This window comes from Colius striatus, chromosome 8 (genome assembly GCF_028858725.1).
Source record: "Colius striatus isolate bColStr4 chromosome 8, bColStr4.1.hap1, whole genome shotgun sequence".
Lineage (NCBI taxonomy): Eukaryota > Metazoa > Chordata > Aves > Coliiformes > Coliidae > Colius > Colius striatus.
The window spans coordinates 1451919-1470926 of NC_084766.1; the positions used below are offsets into that span (position 1 = coordinate 1451919).

At 50.2% G+C, this 19008-nt stretch overlaps 1 protein-coding gene across 24 annotated transcripts in view; it reads right to left on the reverse strand.

The window, feature by feature from the left end:
• The window catches only part of SORBS1 (sorbin and SH3 domain containing 1), a 145897-nt gene that overhangs the window by 68882 nt on the left and 58007 nt on the right, over window positions 1-19008 (reverse strand). For all 24 annotated transcript variants that reach the window (XM_062001183.1, XM_062001184.1, XM_062001185.1 and 21 more), the window contains one exon: window positions 3204-3314. The gene's annotated coding sequence lies outside the window, so the exon portion shown is untranslated. The remainder of the gene's footprint in view (window positions 1-3203; window positions 3315-19008) is intronic.

Below are 19008 nucleotides of genomic sequence, written 5' to 3' on the forward strand. Positions count from 1 at the left end.
GCACTTGGGTTTAGGTGTATTGAGAGGAAACATACTTGAGCCTTTTCAAGGAGATGAAGACAGAAGCTGATCTTCCCCCACCCCCCTCGCAGCACACCACCGTTTCTTGTCAGAGCAAAGCAACAGCAACTGCATGTCTGAGCAATGATAATGAGTGCTGCTCAGTGCACTGCTCTGTGCACTGCTGGGCTCTGATTAGATTGTTCCTGGCTTCTAACCAGATTAAAACCCCCAGCCCTGGCCATCCAGAGAGGCAGGACTGGCCTATTAGTGTCACTACAGGGCTCAGTCAAGATGCTCCTGGGTCACTGTCTCTATCCAGAAAGCCCAGACTCAAGTGAAGTAAACAAAGACACTGCCCATCAGGCCACGAGCTGCTCCCACGACCCTCTGTGTCACAAGTTCCTTAGCCTGAAATCCACAGCTCAACAGCCCTTGGGGAATATCCACCTCTGGAGGCCCCAGGGCTTTGAAGCTTTCACTCCCTATCCTAACTGTCCTCTACGGAACGGGCAGGACTCGCCATGTGAAACACTGTCCCCTCCAACATCTCTGCCTCATCCACTCTCCATCTGTTCCCACAAGTTCAACAACAAAAATGAAACCGTCACCTTCCTGCTTTCTCTGTCAGCTCCCTCTGACTGCTGCTCCCTGGCTTCTGCATCGTGGGAGCCTCGTTTATCGTGCAAGATGGGCAGAGCCAGTGTGGAGCTGGTGTGACCTGCTGGCTGGAGCCAAAATGGCACTCTGGGCAATGCCTTAACCTGCAAGACATCCTGCTCTGTCCCAGGGGAAGCACCCCCAGGAGGACTCCCCACACCTCCCAGCAGCCTGCCCAAGGAACCCTCAGCATCCAGCTGAAGCAAGGGATTCTGGAACTGTGTGACAGCAGCTACTGGCCCTGGGAATAGGACAGCAGTGAGAAGAGCATCTCTTCAGCAACCTCTGCAACAGCTCTCTGCATGTAGTAAGGGTGGTTCCTCTCCTTTGCAGGACAGCCTTGGACCTAGTTGGTAGTGTTTTCTGCACTTAGACTCCCCCATCTATGACAGCAAGAGACATAGTCAAGATTTCCCCACTGTGTTTCACAGACTTGGTTTGTTTCCTGGTGCACTCTCCCCCCTCTCCATGCCTTTGCTCCAGCTTGTCAGGTCTGGAACTGGTTTGGCTCTGCTAAGTGCCAGATGCCTGGACTTAAAGGTCTGAAGTGGACAGTTGATCTGCAGCATGCACTGCAGGTCACATTAAAAACCAACACAAAGCCTTAATTGGATCTTAAACAACAACAAATGAAAACCAGTGTGGTACACAAGCACTTCCCTGCATTCCCATGAGCTGCAACTAAAGGAACAGAGCCATCAGGCTACAGAAAAGCAAGTATTTTCTCTCATATAAATAGGTAAGGTAAAAAGAGCCATTTAGAACTCCACTTAATCTGGAATGGGGGCTAAAATGTAAACCATTCTCCAAACTCCTACATGGGATAGCCAGGCCCTGGCACTGCTGCTCTCAGTCATGTCTCTCAGAATCAAGGCTGCTTGGAGATGCTCTTTCTCCATATCAGTGCCTGACTGTGTCCTTCTGGCTGGAGAACCAAGTACCACAACCCCTTCCCTCTGAAGCAGCCAAACTGAGGGGAGGCAGCTTCCCTGCCTCTTGCAGCCAAAGCACAGGATCACACTCAGGTGTAAAATGGCCCATCTCTAGAGAAAACCAACTAACTGTGCCAGTTCAACAGCAGGATCCATGGGATTTTGCTTTCAAGGCAGCAGGAGAATGACATAAACCTCGGCTTGATCCATGCCAAGAGCTTCTCCAGCAGCCTGGACTTTCACTCCCCAGGGAGGACTGGTTCATAAGGGACAGGGTGCAGCCAGGCTGACAAGAGCCTCTGCATGTTCAACATGCCTGAGACTGAGGCAGCCTTACTGGAAGGGCTCTGTATCACTGAAGGAGACACACAGAGCAACCCTTGAGAGTCACAGTGTCGGTCTGAACGTGACTTGGGCATGGAGACAAACATCAGGGACAGACTTACAACAGGAGAGGAGTTGACCCGATGGTACACAGCTGAGGCAGGAGACAGGAGAGACTGCTCCCCTCATGCTTTCAGCCTTTTTAGAAACAAAGAAAGAAGCAGCCCAAAGGAGCTGTATTTGCCATTTCTGAGATGACAGAGGTCCAGTCTTCTGTGACTGCTGCTTGGATCTTTGCCTTCCTGATCACAAGCAGCCTCCACATCAGAGTCATCCTAAGGGGGAAAAGTAGTCTCGAGGGCTTGGCACGTGAGCCTCAGACTTGAGCTTCAGAGCAGAGTCCTCAAAGGCTGAGGTGCTTTTGCCTCAGGCAAGTAAGAATATCAAACTGCATCTCAGAACTGTCAAGTCTCTTTCAACCCAGGACTTAATCTCAGACCAAACAGCACCAAAGACCCCACACCAGCTCCTCTGAAGAACATCAGTCAGCTTCACCAGTATTTGTAGCCCTCATGCTGGCAGCTGCCCTCAGTCTGTCCCACCAGTCCCTTGGGATCTGACTTTATCTTATGTCACCAGCTCCATAATTACCCCTCAAACCATGATCCCAATGCAACAGCTCCTGTCTTCTTTAAACCTACAACAAACCAAGTCACACATCCTGACACTCACTCAAACCAAACCCAACGACCTCTCACGGGTCAGACAATGAATCCAGCTCACTCCTGGTGTGCAGGCAGGCACCAGTGCTAAACCTGGAGCTGCAGCCTACTGAAGGCCAACTGCTAAACTTTGGCCCTTACCCTAAAACCCAACCCTCACTCCAGTTCCCAAACCCATCTGCCTCCATATGCTTCTGACCTAGACTGAGGCATAAAATATTTACTGGCACCAGCATTGAAATAAACAGAGAAGGATGTCCCAAATGCAGATAATAAACAAGGAACACATCTGATGGTGGCAAAGATGGATTTAAACCTCGCTGGGATTATGATGGTGTATCAAATGCATCCACAATTCACCACAAAAACAGCACGTGGAGCCTGCTCCTCTGTCCAGAACCAGAGCCTTTGACTGACTCACCTCCCACCACACCCCCAACAACACCAGCACGGAGCTTTCTGCACAGACCAAGTAGGCTGCAAGTGACCGAGCTCCACGTGCTTTTGGTCAGGATGAGGCCCCCAGTGACACGAACCACCCTCCCCTCCCCTGCAGGGTACTCACGCCAGGCAGCTGGCTCAGCTCCTCAGGCCCAGCTCAGGCAGACAGAACCCTCTGACAGCGACTTGCACTCTGTCTTCTCTTCACATGCAACTGCTCTATTGCAGCACATACCTACAAAAGCCAAAGGAGAAGAAAATGCTGTTAGTGCCACTCGTCCCGCTGCCCAACACAACGGCCAGCTGAGAGGGCTGGGCCAAAGCAAAGGGCCCTGCACAGACATAACGTCACATTTAGATGGAGCAACTCCCTGTGCTTAAAACACAGTGTGAACAGCAGCCTGAGCAGCTCTGCATCCCAGCATCCCCCCAGGAGAGCCCATGCTTATGGTGCTCTCTGGGGAAGGCCAAAACCACATCCTTCTTCTGCCTTCCTGCCAGATGTGCCCCCCAGCCCGGAGCAGCAGGGACAGCTGAGCAGCACAAGTACTCACACCTCCCTGAAACACACAGGCTGCTTGCTCATGGAAATCCCTGCTCATTCCAGCTGCATTTAAAGGCTGGCTTGTAACATGCAGGAAGAGAGCAGAGCATACACGTCTTATGCAGTTGGTCCTGATGCAGGAACAGACGAGTCCAAGCCAGAGGCTGGGCTGGGAGCTTGGGGTGACAGCAGCCAGGAAACGCCACCCCAGGCTGCCAGCAAGAAAACCCCTCAGAAGGGAGGACAGGCATTAGACACATAGTAGGAATCATGCATCAGGTTGTCTTTGGCCCAATTCCTTGAGTGGGGTGCAGAGCTGGGCAGGCACCCATAGGGGCAGAACTCACAGAGCACTACTTGTGTCTTCTTTGCATGCACTGGAGGTTACTAAACAGGACTGCTCAACTCCAGTACTCAGTCTAAATGGTTAGGTTTGACATTGATGTGATGGATGGCCAGGCAGCTTTATTGTTTCACTCAATAACGTTAACAGCAGCCTGGCTTTAGTGAGATGTCTCTCCTTGCCTGTGTCCTACTGCAGCCCTGAGGGGAGTAGAGACAGAGGCCTCATCTGGAGTCCTGTGTCCAGTGCTGGGCTCCCCAGCTCCAGAGGGACAGGGAACTGCTGGAGAGAGGCCAGTGCAGGGACACCAAGATGATCAGGGGACTGGAGCATCCTTCATATGGGGAAAGGCTATGGGAACTGGGGCTGTTTAGCCTGGAGGAGACTGAGGGGGGATCTGTTCAGGTGAGGGAGCCCTGGCCCAGGCTGCCCAGAGGGGGTGTGGAGGCTCCTTCCTTGGAGGGCTTCAAGACCCGCCTGGACACGTTCCTGTGTGACCTGATCTAGGTGACCCTGCTTCTGCAGGGGGGTTGGACTGGATGAGCTCTAAAGGTCCCTTCCAACCCCCACCATTCTGTGATTCTATGATGTTTCTTTCAAGCAGTGCAAGACCAGAAGCTCCAAGGGTCTGGTCCAACCATGCTGCCAGCCAGGAAGCCTCAGCACTGAGGTGCCCTCACGGCAGGGCAGGTGGGACACCAACACGACGAGGGGAAAGCTCTGAGTGTCAGGGACCTTGCCTGGGAGCCACCTCAGATCGTGCTCTCAGGCCCAGCAAGACCAGTTTTTACAAGATTCAAAACTTCTTTCAAGGCCCACTAATGGCCCAAACAACGAGCCCAGAAGAATCAGCCCTTTTTAAAACAGAACTAAAATAGGCCTGGGAAAGCACAATGAGATTTTCTTCCTGCCCAGGACAGTCTGGCAGTTTCTGCAGCTCCAACGAGCAGAAAGGGCTCAGTGAAAGAACACACATTTGAAAGGCTTCTTGCTAGCACTGGGAAGAAAACTTCCTCTAAAGTTGTCCAGAGTATGCACCAAGAGAGGGTTAATATTCCAGTGGTAAGGTCAAGCCCTGCCTTTGCTGCAGCACAAGAAGCTGTCCTGCTGGCATGAACTACAGCTTGTTCACTTTCCCAACCTGCCCTGTCCTTGCAAGTTGGCAAAAGGCTGAAGCTGGCCAGAATCCCAGCCACCAAAAGCTGCCCAAAGCACAGAACTCGTTACTCATCCCAAGGACTAAGAGCTAGGTTGAGAGGGGGAGGGTGCAGTAAATGGCATGAAGGGCAACTGATGGAAACTCCCCTGGTGCTGAGAGTTGTCACAGCTAAGGCTCTAGCCCTGCACACAGCCAGGGGGGATGCAGATGCAGCTTATGGCTGCTCTGTGCCCCAACCTAGGAGATGCAGCTCAACATCCAAACTTTCTCCTTGGAAACATGCCCCACGTTAGCTGCTGGAGGAACACAAGAAGCAGAACTGAAGGCAGAATTCACTGAAGGATTCCACTGGGACAAGCTTTAAGCTCACTGTTGTTAGTGAAAAAACTCCCCTTCCTGTCAGTGGCAGCACACTGAGGGCAGCTGATGGTGTCAGAGATGAAGGACTCTGCCAAAAAGTTCTCAACATGTGAAACCCAGCAATCCTGTTAGTCCAGCCGTGTGGGAGCTTGGGCTGGATGGTCCTTCGAGGGCCCTTCCAGCCATTACGAGTCTGTGTTTTGGCTTTATCTGCTGCAAGCCTTTGCTTTCCACTCTAACAGAAAAACATGCTGAATGAGTTTCCACTGAATAATGCAAAAGGTAGCTGGGCTGTGCCTGCAGGAGCAGCAGCATGCTGGGCTCCTGACACCAGCTGAAGTGCTCAGGGAGCTGCAGAAAGCAGGACACAGCCAGGTCAGAGCTCCCACCTGGGAGCTGGGAAGGAGCAGGTGAGTGCTGAGGTCAAGCAAACTGAGGGGAAAACAAAAACACACCACAAGAACCATGAAAAGAAGGTGAAAGAAGTTTCCCCAGGGGTTGTTTTGTGTTTAAGGAGGGGTTTCCCCTAACTCTAAACTCTCCTTGAGTTCAAAATGTTCAGACCCACAGCCAAAGGAATCACTGTGGCTTAGGGAGAGCTGCAGTTTGCAGGGCTCTGATGTACCAGGCTTCAGCCTCAGTCTGTCCTGGTGCCCAGACCTGCCCTAAGGGGGTTTTCAGAGTGACATGGGAAGGGAATAGCAGGAACAAGACAGGGATGAGCCTCAAGCACAGAAGTCCCAAGGAGGGAGGCTGCTCTTACTCATGCTAAGGGCTGACACAGTGGCTCACAATACCATGACAGTGCAGGATCAAGCCATCCCAGCTACTTCTCCCTTTCTCAGAGCAACAGCCAGCAACCTGGCGCTTCTCTAAAGGGCTGGATACAAGCCACACTCCAACTGCATCCCTGTGGAGGAAGGAACACTGCCAAAAGCAGGAAGGAGAAGTGAGAAACAGGAGAAAATTCCCTGTCACAGACAGTGGCCAGGCAGGGTGCAGCGAGACAAACCCATGCAGACACTGGGGTGCCCCAGTAGCAGCACCTAGTCACAACCAACCCACTGCAGACAGGGACGTCAGCCCAGCATGCTGCTGGTCCTGCATTAATTTTCCACACTTCACAACTTGCCCTCACACACCCCCAAGCAGAGAGCACATCTTCCAGTGCACTCACTGGCAGCAACATAAACCACTGTCCAAGTGATCCCACACCTGAGCACTGCAGGAGAGCAGCAGACACACACACACAACCTGGAGCTCGAGGACTGGAGGTGCCAAGCAAAAGAAACAGAGGAGTCTCACATTGTTTTCAAGGTAAAAAGAGAAAGAGGCTGACCCTGCTTGACTTTACCAGGCTGTTTGTACAGCACCCTGTGAACTGAGCACTGAGCTGCAAAAATCAAAGCAAGTACAATGGCAATGGAAAAGATAATCAAACACATCAGTGTGGGGCCAGCTCTGCAAGGGATGAGCCAAGGAGGGAAGAGAAAAGACAACAAACAGCCCTCTGATCTAAGGGCCGTTTAGAAAACAGCTTCAAACGCTCTGTAAGACCAGCAGGAGGAAGATGTTGTTTTGCCATTGTGGCCACCAGGACAGGCAGCTCCCTTCCAAGGGGCTGAAGCAGACACGGCCAAGGAGGGACACGCAGATGCGTGGCAGAGCAGGGACCCGACCTGATCACGTAACAGCGGGATCACTGCCAGGAACAAACTGTAGCTCCTGTTTTCCAAGCACAATGCTCTTTTCAGGGGTCTGTCCAGCCTCCAAGGCTGGAAACCAACACCGAGCTTTTGAAGGTGTTTGCATTGAGAAGCGATTGTCACCACCCCAGGCGCGGGAGGCTGCTGCTGCCCGCGGTGCCCGTGGCCAGCCCGGCGCTCCCCAGCCCAGGCACGATCTCACAACCTAAACTGAACCACCACTGAAGATTAGTGAAGCTCATCTGCTTTCTCACTGCTGATCACACAGGACTGACATGCACTCATCAGCTGGCAAAGCTGCGGGTGAAGTCAGCCCTCGGCACTGGTACAGCAGCACGCAGCAGCGTGGGAGGCAGGGTGAAGGTCCCTGTCCTCAACACAAGCAGCTGGGTGCTGAGCTGATGCTCACCCTTGCTCTCACATACGGCTGTGTTCTTCCACTCTGGAAGTCATAAGGCTTGTGGTTCAGGCAAGAAGAGCTATCAATGCACCTTTTAAAAGCTTCTTTCCTGATTCACTCCATCTTAGGAGGTGTAGTTCAGTCAGGACCACACCAAAAACACCATCCCCTGACAGGGCAGCAAAGATCAGGCTCTGGTAACACTGACAACCACACTGAGCGTCACTTTGCCATTGATAGGGCACCTCTAACATTACAGGTTTTGGGATAATTTATTAGCTGTTACCTGTGGCTGTTTGTATGTGATGTGTATGGACTGCTCCGAGACAGATGGCCCGAGTTCAGCCTGTGTGTAGGACTGCAGTGACTCCCAAGCACCGCTTTGGGCCAACGGGAAGGGTGAAGGCAGCAGTGATGCTGGTACTGATCTACTGCCAGGCCAAACCATGCTCAAGCACGTGATTCCAGTGGAGCCAGCAGGAGAGGCACAAGTGCTTCCCAGGGTAGATCTTGATCTCTACAAACTTGTCTTAGATTTTGTCCAACACAAAAAAGAACTCTTCTAACTGACAGACCTTTCATCTTCGCCTGCCCATGTAAACCAGTGGCCTTCCCCACCCACTGCTCATGTGGTGTCCCAACGCACACTGCTCACACTGACCGCCTGGGTTCAGCTCTGTTGAGAAAACACTGTCAGCACGTAACAGAGCAGAGCTCAAGCTGCCTTCTCAGGAGCAGCAACTCTTGGCTGCTGCTGAAATTCCTCTTCCAGGTTTGTTCAAACCATGCCCAAAAGTCTGCTTCTACCTGCCCAGAGCAGTCAGCAAAAGCCAATTCACCTCTCCTCCAAGGCAGCGCAGGCACCGCTTCACGGCACAGCCGGCAGTGCCAGCCTGCTGCTGAGCTCCCCCTTCGCTCAGCTGGGGCTGTCCCTCGGGCTGGGCATGCCAGCAGGCAGCAAACCTGCAGCACTCTGCTGAGGAGCTGCTCAGGAGCAGCTAATAGATACCAGTAAGGAATACAGTAAGGCAGCCTCCCCGAGAATCCCATGTAGGTGTGTGGGAAAGTGGAGAGACTGCTCGGCGGCAGCTCTAACACACTGGCACACAAAGGGAGAGAGGATTGCTACAGAGCAGGTATCCTGCTTTCTGAGTTCTTCTGCACCTTCAGCTCAAAGCTGAGGACAAGAACAAACAGAAAAAAAACATACACTGCACAAATGAAGGGAAAAGCCACGGTGCACCTTCATGACAACAGAGAATGGATCCGCTGTCAGCCTTGGTCCTTAAGATGTCATTTCAGCAATGTGCAATTGCTTACCCCTACATCCATTGGTGGGGGAAAAGAAAGATGTCAGCAACATGGAGAGGGTGAATGGAAAGAACAATGCTGCAGCACCACCAGAGCTCAGGGCACACTCTCACTCGGTGGCCATTTTCCATGAGCCAATATTGTCAGCTCTGCAGAAGTGAGACGGGACCTACCCCAGAGTAATACCAACCAGACACACAGGTTACTCTCGGCTGACCCCAACCTAAGTGAGATTACAGTCAACCCCTCCCCTCCACCTCTTTCATCATCTCTATATTTAGCTGCAGATGAGCTCATTTCCTCTTTGCCCACTGAAGTGCAGGGAGTGCTGTCAGCTCGAGCACAGCCTCAGTGCATCCTCCTCTACATCACCACTGGGGACGTGCCTTAAAGCGTGTCAGGGAGCAGAACGAGTCCCACGCTTTGTGCTCACCACACTAAACACTCACTTCTCAAGAAGTACAACTGGCAGGCAGCCCAGGCCCCCAAATAGTAAGAGATGCCTCCAATTCTCATTTTCCTCCACCTGTTACATAAATCTTCAAGGCATAAGAAGTGCCACCGTTTACCAGCCGTGTCTGAATGAAATGTGGGTCAGTGACCAAGGCAAAGGTCAAACACACAGTGGCTCAGCTTCCAGGCACTGTGGTGATTACAGTGCTCAAGGAGGAGACAACAGCCTCTCATTCCAGGGAGAGGGGAAAAGTAGCCAACAAAGAGTTCATGCTCACCAGGTTTGGTTTAAAAAGGCTAAGGAATAGAACTGCCTGGAAAAGAGAAACACCAGCAGGGGAGGGGAGAGAAAGAGAAGGCTGAGAGTGATCTCCCCACTCTGTGCAGTGGCACTGGCAAAGGACTATGTGCCAAGGATGAGAATGCTGCAGTGGGAGAGGGGGATTTCCTCGGGGAAGGGGTGGCAGCCGCAGCTCCAGGGGATGTGGGATCTGACCTGGGCCAGACCCAGCACCCAGGACTCCAGGGGAAGGCTTTTCCTCTCCCACCCTCCCTTTGCATCTCAGGAACACTGTGCAAGGCAGAAAGCATTTCATTTCTACCTGACCTCTCTGCAAATACCTTGGTGCCCTAAGGTATAAGGTCTTTATCACTGCTTGAGGCAAACCTGAAGTGCCTGTAAATGAAGCTGGGACTTTAAACCCAGCCACAAGAGTTCACTTCATGGGGAATATCAGTTTTCACAGCTAACAACTATGGTAATTAATTCTGCCTCAATGAAGGCGGGAAGGGGGAAGCATACAACATTCAGAACAGGAGTGAGTTTCTTGCCTTAGACTTTACATTAATAATCCTTTCAAGTACGAGCATTCATGTTCCCCATCTCCCCAGTGCTGAAAATCTCTCTTGTAACACTTCGAGGGACGAGGCCCCCCCCTTAATGTTCAGTGGCTGCAGAACAGGCCTCAGCATTTCTGCCAAGAATAACAGAAAATCAGCGTAGAGAGTGAGCAGGGAAATGTGCAGAAGAGCCACTGGCACTTGCTTCAGCACAACAGCTGGAGTAAGTTGTCAGTTCCCCTCACTGTACCCTCCAACTGCACTGCCTGGTAAAGGGGCTATTAAAGGAAGGATGACACATCTCCAAAGCAATCACTGTGTCTCCATTATTCAGACAGCTCCAGAATGGTGAGCAGATGGAAATGAGAAATGGAACAGTGCAACGACATGCAGAGGGTTTGGCAGTAGATTGCTGGAGCAATGGGGCACATCAGGCAGATGTGCTGTTGCCAGAGCAGGATCTGTCTGATCTAGGGTAGAGAATGAGAGAAATCACAACATGCTGGGCAAAGGCAGACACAGTGCTACCACTGAGCTGCTGTGCACGTACCAGAAGAGAGATGATCACACACCAAAACACAGGGAACAAAGGGTAAAGTGGCTGAACTCTCCCATGAAAAGAAAGATCGACTGCAGAGATCAATAACGACCAAGGTGATGGGGATTCTCTTCCAGCTCAGGCATTTCCATGGGGTTATACGCAGGTTGCAATGATTTGCAGACATCTTCCACATATTCCTGGGTAGCTGTTGGGCTGAAGGCATCCTGAAACCTTTCTTTCTGCCAGTATGATGTCACTGTATACAACTGATGGCAAACTTAGGACACATCTGAAAATCAATAGTAGGCTTCCAGGGATTCGAGGAACTGTGAAACGCTGAACAGATGGAAATGAGAGAAGGAGCAAGTGCACTGCATGGGGTGACCATCAGCTCACAGCAAAGCTGACACAGGCACGAACAGGGTGACTGATGGGAGACACCCCTCTGCTTTCCCTGGGCACGTTGTGATGGCAGCGCGAGTGCCTGGCGGACCCTGCTCCTGTGCCGGCTCTGTGTGTGCTGATGCATGCACCCTCCTGCCTGCCTGTGTGCCTTCTCTGCTTTTCCACTGAGACTTTATAAATGGACTTCTTTTCCTCTCTGTTGCTCTTCTGATTCAGAAATTAGACTCAGGCTCTGACAAACACCGTCTGTTCTTGGCAAAACAAAGGGTGACTGCTAGGGCTCTCCATCAGCAGAGGAAAAAATGCTTCCTGTTCAAGAACAAACTCCTGTTTCATGTTTCTTCAGACCTCGTGTTGTTTTGGTGTCCTTGTGTATACAGAGAAGAAAAGCAGATCAACTGTAAGTGCAACGTGCAGAGTCCTCGTGAGATTCCCGGCCAGCCCTGCAACTTGTGCTGCAGCGCTGCAGGTGCCCGGGCAGCTGGCAGAGTGACGGCAGCACGGCTGCAGGCGGGTGAAAACATCTCACTGAGCAACATCTCCTGCTCAGATGGCCTTCCCAGGAGTCTAAACCCGACTGAGCAGCAGCGGCAGCTCTCAGAGAACCAGTGTCTGGGCCAGAGCACACTGACTCACAGCTGCTGCACACTGCAGGGTTACTGCTCAAGGGTGGAACGCGGGAGGCAGTCCCCAGGCTGGGCTGGGCAGCACTCTTGCCTACGGTCATAGGGCCTCACAGTCATGATCAAAGATAACTGCCTCAAGCACAGGGGCAGTGGAAGGAGCAGCTCTGGACTAGGTAAGATGGAAGCTGTTAAAGTGCTGGGGACCACAGTATTACCTGGCCTGGGATTGATAATGCTCCAGGCAGCAGCCACAGCCTCTTGGAGCAGCTGCCAGAAAAGCTGACTCCCTTCACCAATGTCTAATTCAATAATACAGGGGAGCCTTGAAAGATTAGACAACTGAATCAAATCAATGCTTAACAGACTAAGGATGACAAACATACACTGAGGTTATGCAGCCAGATCCGAGGGGTGTTTAGCTGGAAAACACAGAAGGGAAGAGGAAAAGCTGATTGATTTCAGGCTGCAAGCACTGAATGAACAAGTGTGAAGCGAGGCTGGGATGTGCTGATTTATCTTGCTCCATGCTTTAAAAAGGCATTAAATGTAACAGATATTCTTTTATAAAATAATTCTTAAAAGGTGGCATAAAAGCAGCCTGAGGAATTTATTAGCACAGGGCAAGGAGGGAACACTGTAGGGAAACTGCTTTGCTGGCTCTCAGAAAGGACTAGACAATTATATTAACATAAATAATACCTACAGCTACATGGGAGAGCTCCATGAGGAGTTCCAAGGATAATCAGCCCAAAGGCGTCTCTTCTCTCCCTTTGCAGCCCTGTACTTGTGCCTTCAGGCAGGATCTGCTCTTTGCCAGTCACTGTTGGGATTCAAAAGGCCATACAATCCCTGCTTGGCCCTCACAGTCCCGTGGGCGGCAGGTGCCAAACCGTGAGGGAGCGCTGCTTCAAGCCCTCCTCAGACTTCTGGGTTGCGCCAATGCCAGGGAGCAAACCTACAGTTTTGTCTGGTACAATGACTGATGCTTCTGTTCCTCTAGCAAGCTGGACAGCTAACAAACACAGCAGCAAGTTGCTTACTTTAGCTCCAGAGTCCTTCTCCCCATAAAGTCTGCCCCAGCGCTGACTCAGTCTGCTCCTGTGAATGAAGACGAGCAGCAAAAAACTCCATCTTTGGTCTTCATGTGCAGACCAGCACAAAATGCACAGACTTTGACAGAGATTCATTTCTTGTAAAGTGGCTTTAAAAGCCACCCTGTTAATTCAACAAAGCCCCAGTGCTGCAACACCAGCCCAGACTGTCCCAGGAACTGAACTAGTTCCGAAAACGCTGCTGTGAGAATACCAAAGTCTCCTCTGGTCAAGTCATAACATCCAGTCTTTAACCAAAAACCTCCTGGGGGATTCTCAAAGCTTAAACTCATCCACAATTGTCCCCAGCCACTTACAGAGCTGCTCTGAACCACATCAGATCTCCCAGTCAGTCAAGCACGGGCACAGCACAAAGTGCCAGCTCCCTGTCTGACTGCACTTGGGCACTGCACGTCTTGTATGGCCTCGTCAGCTCTTGCAACGTGGTGTACTTCCATAAAGCCTCATCTGATGGAAACAGAAGGTTGCAGGAGAGTCTTTCATCTGAAACAAATCAAAAAGCAACCCCCAAAATACCATCCTGGAGTTCCTGATGCTCATGGTGAAGAGGAGAGCCAGAAGGCAAACAAAAGTCACTGTGAGGTGTATTACATGACAAACAAACCCTCTCCTGATTCTGAAATCACTTAATGTGAGGTAGAGGGGATTCAAGGATATTTGAAGTGGAAATACCACAAACACAGAACACATGACTCCACACCATGCTCCGAGGCTGTCTCTTGGGAAACACACACCCTCCTTTAACCTAGATGTCAAAGGACAAGGGAGGGGAGAGTCATCAAAGCAGCAGCTGAAATGCTGCCAAGTGGAATGACTTTCTAAATTCTTGGTGCCATTTATCAGGAGCCACTAGCTCCCTTTGACCATCAGCTGTGGGTGCTGAGGGCAGGACGATGCTGTGCTTGGTTGAGGAGCTCTCAACAGAGCTCATCGCTTCCACCCATGAGAGCCAGAGCAGCAAACACTCCCTACGGCTGCTCCACCCTGCCAGGCATCAGGTGGAGTTAGAAAGGGCCAAACCTGAATAAAATCAGAGGGTTTTCAGTCTCTTAGCATTGAAGCTCTATGTGTCCAGTAATCCTAAAAGCTCAAGAGAGGTGAATCTCAAACAGGACACTGCTTTCCCATCGGTCTTCCATAGCTGATGGGAAGCTCTGTCCTCCTCCCCTGCTGCAGGACTCACCTCACTCAGCACGACTTGAGAAACATGAGAATCACAGAATCGTTTTGGTTGGAAAAGACCTTTAAGCTCATTGAGGCCAACCCCTCGCCTCACAGAGTCAAGCCCACCACTAACCCATGGCCTCAGCACCTCATCTGTGCATCTTTTAGGTATCTCTAGGGGTGGTGACTCCAGCTCCCTGGGCAGCCCACGCCAGTGCTCAATAACCCTCTCGGTGAACAGTTCTTCCCAATGTCCAATCTCAGCCTCCCCTGGTGCAACCTGAGCCCGTTTCCTCTTGTCCTGTCATTCATTCCTAGAGAGAAGACACCGACCCCCACCACAGAACAGGCTGTCAAGCTCAGCAAAAGAAGCCATGAGAGTCAAAGCAGTAGTTCTTCTCAGGTCCAGCTCTTTTCACAGTTTACTCTGCAGCAGGCATGAAACAGAGTTTGATCCCATCTCCCAGGAGGCTTTTCCTCCCTGTGAAGTCAGGGGACACCACCCAGCTGGGAATCAAACGTGCACTGAGTGCAGAAGGCCCAGCCATGCCAGCTCCTGGGCTTTGGCTGCCATTCCCACAATAGCTGGGTTTTTCTGGGAAGTCTTTGCTTCTGTGGCTCATGCAGTAACCAGCAATCTTGGGTTTCAACTAAAACAAGAGAAACAAAGCCCAGCACAGCAGCTCTGGGGCTGCCTGCTTTGCACAACACAGGGCTAAGACAGCTAGGTGAGCAAAGCCTGGGCTGGCTGTCACCGTCAGCCAGGCACAAGCTGGCTGCTCCAGCTCCCCAGGTGAGATCAAGCGTTCATGTGGGTATTTTTAACTCTAAATATACACAAAGCCTAGGCTGTGTTTACTTCTCACATTCCTAAAGGCTGACCTCCCTGCAGAAGCCCTGTTCACTGCCTCTGAACACAGAGGCTGTCAGAACCATCCTCCAGAGCCGGTAACTACCTGCACTTTTGTGCCAGTCAGCCCTGGACTTCCACTGCAGAAGAGCTCCATCACCTTGCAGAGCAGCTTTAGCCATTCTTAAAGGGCTATTTCCTTTTTCTTTTGTTTCCTTCAAATGCAAGAGCCACACAATATTTAAGAACCTCAGCCTTCTTTGTGTCTGACAGAAAACGAGTTTGAAAAACACGATCAAAGGCTCAGAAGGAAACAAAAGCACACTGAACTTTGAGAGCTGATGCTGTAAACTAGATCCTCTGGCCTTCCAGAGCTTCCCTAATATGGTCATTAAATAACTGAGAGATGAGGACACCTCACAAATACCCAAATGAACTATAAACTCTTCAGACTTATCAGTAAAAAAGAGAAAGGCAGAGACAGAAGATATGGCAGATTGCAAATCGGTGCCAAGAGACAGCTCAGCCATGTGCTTGACAGGGGCAGCAAAGATGCCTAGGAGAGTGCAGACACAGGAGTCAAATATGGTTGCAGAATTTCCCAAGGGAGGAAGGATACAGTTGTGAGGGTAAGGCCAAATTATCCAGTACTCCTGTGATCTGTACAGTGGTTCTGAGGTGCCATTGCTCCATTTTTCCATTGTAAAAAAGTCTTAAAGTCCAAGAGATGCACATGAGTAATTCATCTGGCATTAGATATCCAGATTAGACTCAGCTTGGTTCATATCATTCGGTGCCACACAAAATTACAGCTGCTCTTACTGGTGTATTTGCAAATGTTTATACATTTAATCCAAGGCACAACTCTGAACTGGAGAAAGTGCTGTCATTTACGAGAGCACGTTTTGGTCAGATGAGCTGTCCAGTAACCCTGTGCCACACCTTGTGCACAGCCTCTCACCTTCAGTCTTAAGGATGGGAATTTATACCTAAAGACTCCTGAGACTCCATGGAGCCAAATCAGTGCTATGGAGAAACGAGCATGCTAACAGAACAAGGCATTCAGGAATGCCTTGGATGGTAGAAGCCCCTGGATGGTAAGGACAAGAGAGACCTTTTAAACATCATTTCATAGTACAAGTGACAGATGTTTCAGGAAACCAGTAACCCAACTGCTTTATATTTGGCTATACTATGATAAGAAGTGTTTCTCCCATCATCCATCCATTCAGACAACAAATGGCTTGGCTGTATCACAGCACAGCTGGGCCAAAACATGGAATCATAGAATGGCAGGGTTGGAAGGGACAGTTTGGTCCTAAAAAGAGCAAGGTACTCACCTGTCCTGGGGTTTACTAACTAAGCAGATGTTCAAGCACTAACAAAGACATGCAACATCCACGAGCCAAGCTGTCAGGCTCTTGGGAACTACCATTGCATCCTTTTCTCAGCAAGCATCGCTCCACCACGTCTCCCTGCCATGATGTGCCAGGACTGGAATGAGTTGGGAAGATACCCCCATTCTGAAGATCACTATCAAGAAGCAGCAGCACTACAGACTCAGCTCTTTGTTCCTTGACTGCTAAAATCTGCGAGGTCTGTACACACTGAAGGTGACTGTGCTCAAGTGTTACACAGCCATTTCTAACGTATGCTCATGGCCAACATATTTGACTCCTGAGACACGTTCCAACCTTAGAAGGAGAAGTATTTCGCTCTGACCCTTCCATAGCTCCCAGCTGTGATATGTGCCAAGAGGAGCTGAATGAGCTCTCACAATAATTACTTAAAATTGTCTCATTTCCCACATTTTATTGAGCCAGACAGTTCCTGGGTTTCTTGTTCAAGTAAGGCTCAACAGAATCATCTAAGGAGGCTCTCTAACAGTTAAAAGTAGGCACTACTTAGACCACCAAGGCACATCCATGCCACAGAGGCACCTACATGAGCAGTGCCTCACGAGCCTTGGCTTCACCCCAAAGTCACCTCCACACTGGAGGAATTTCCATAGCTAAGCCCACAGCCCTCCATAGCCCCCTGAGCTAGCAATTATCACACCTCTTCTCTCATTGATGATGTGCTGATGATAAACCTTTTATGTTCAGGAGCTGAGTGTGACATCCTCTATGGTAAAACACCATTGATTTGAAAGCATTTTTATGTCAGTGAATTCTTGGGCCCCATGTTAAAAGCAATGAAAAAGCATCTCTCTGTTTAACAGGAATAGGACTAAGGAGAAAAGGAGGGAACTGATGAAGGGAATGCAGATTTGCCCAGGTAGTGATATGAAGTATGACCCATGGCTGACTTTAGCGAGGTGGCATCAGTGCAGTTCTACCCCTGCACTGGGATCTTGCTGTTTCTTTTTTAGTGAATGAGGGAGGTGATCTCTGCCCACTATATACCCACAGTATGCACCCATTTCTGCCACAGTGTACCAGGGCTCTGTTCTTCACATGGACCTGACCTGACTGCTTGTACATAGTAATCCTCTCTTGCTTTGCTCTCAGGAAGCTGTGGTGTAGTAATAGGGAAACACCGCAAGTGCTCCGTGAAGAGGTGGGTGACTAAACACATCTTAATGTGGTTCAGATTACATATGTGACACTGAGTTATCTCAGCTGAACAGAATGGCATCTTTCATAGAAGACTGACTGATTGCTGAGCCCACTGGTACATGTGTTTCCTGGAAAGAGGCAGAATTCTGCAATGCAAAGAAATTCTGCTCTAGTCGCTTCTGTGAATGAAATCTGGATGCATGCTGCCTCATTTTATTCCCCTCTTCATCTGCATAAGTCATGGAGAAGTATTCAGTAAGCCCAAGCCCAGGGAAGTAAAAGAAGAAATTCTAACATGAAGCTTTCAGAAGTCCACATATTTAGAAGATGATACAACAGATTTGGTACTGGTAACTAAATAGTATCTGCAATTAATTAGCTTGCAGTGTTTGAGATGTTTCCTATAATAGCTTGAAGGAAACAAACAGGACTGGAACAGTTGGCATTTTATCTTCATGCATAATTAAATTGTGTCACAAATCAGAGACTTCTCTATCAGCAGAAAAGCAGCAGTGGCCCAGTTTAACTGTGTTAGCAAGTTCCAGCAGTATTGTGTTCAATAAAGCACTGCGGGAGCTCTTCTGAGACAGGAGCCTAAACTCACTTTCATCTTCTGTCAGAACTGGTCATTCCACAGTGTCACACGGAGAACTGTCCTGGGGGCTCAGTCCAGAGGTAGGTCTGTCACGACTACAGGCTGGTCTCAAGCAGGTGGGAGACAAGGCATCTCCCATGGGGGCTGTTCACAGCTTTTCACTCTCCATTTGCCATGCAAAGCTCTGAGCTGAGCCCAGACTGAGTAGGATGCCTTTCACATCTTTGCTGAAGTAAATCGCATAAATGCTTTGCATATTTGGCAAGCAATATCCTTCCCCAAACTCTTCTCTAACTAGATGCCAAGTCATGCTGTTTTACTGACTCAACTGCTAGAAATCAGAACAGCACTTTCCATAAAGCCCACATTGCTCTAAGGCTTCGGTTTGAAGCACTGGAGACTGTGTCTTTTATTCTGAGAGGAATGGTCCAACTGCCTTCCCAGGAGGCTCTTTTGGGGATACCAGTGCCCTTAAAGCAGCGTTTTATCATGCAACACTGCAAGCCAACCCTCATTCTTGTCTCCTGAAAGCAAAGAATGTCTCCTCTGGGCCAGAAGTAGTCATGCCTTGCAGCAAGTGGCCTTCCACCAGCGCTCCACTCGCACTTGGGGAAGCAGAGTCGGTACGGTGCTGTTGTACTCCAGCACACCTCGTAACACACGTGGCGGTTGCCCAGTTGCAGAGAGGCTGTATTGGATTATCAATTGTCTGTGACAGGTGACAGTGCTGTTGGCAATTAGTCCATGCAGATTGCTAGCAGCAGCCTATTACCAGATATAGACCTGCAAGGGCAATCACTGTGAAACCAGACTGAGTGCAGCTACCTTCAGGGCTGGCTGCCAGTTCCAAATGTCAGGGCTGTGCTACTGCAGGCCTCAGAATCCATCCACTGTATGAGCCACTTGACATCTTAATAGGCTTGCCAAAACAAGGAGAGTTAGCTGTTCAAACCCCTGTCTCT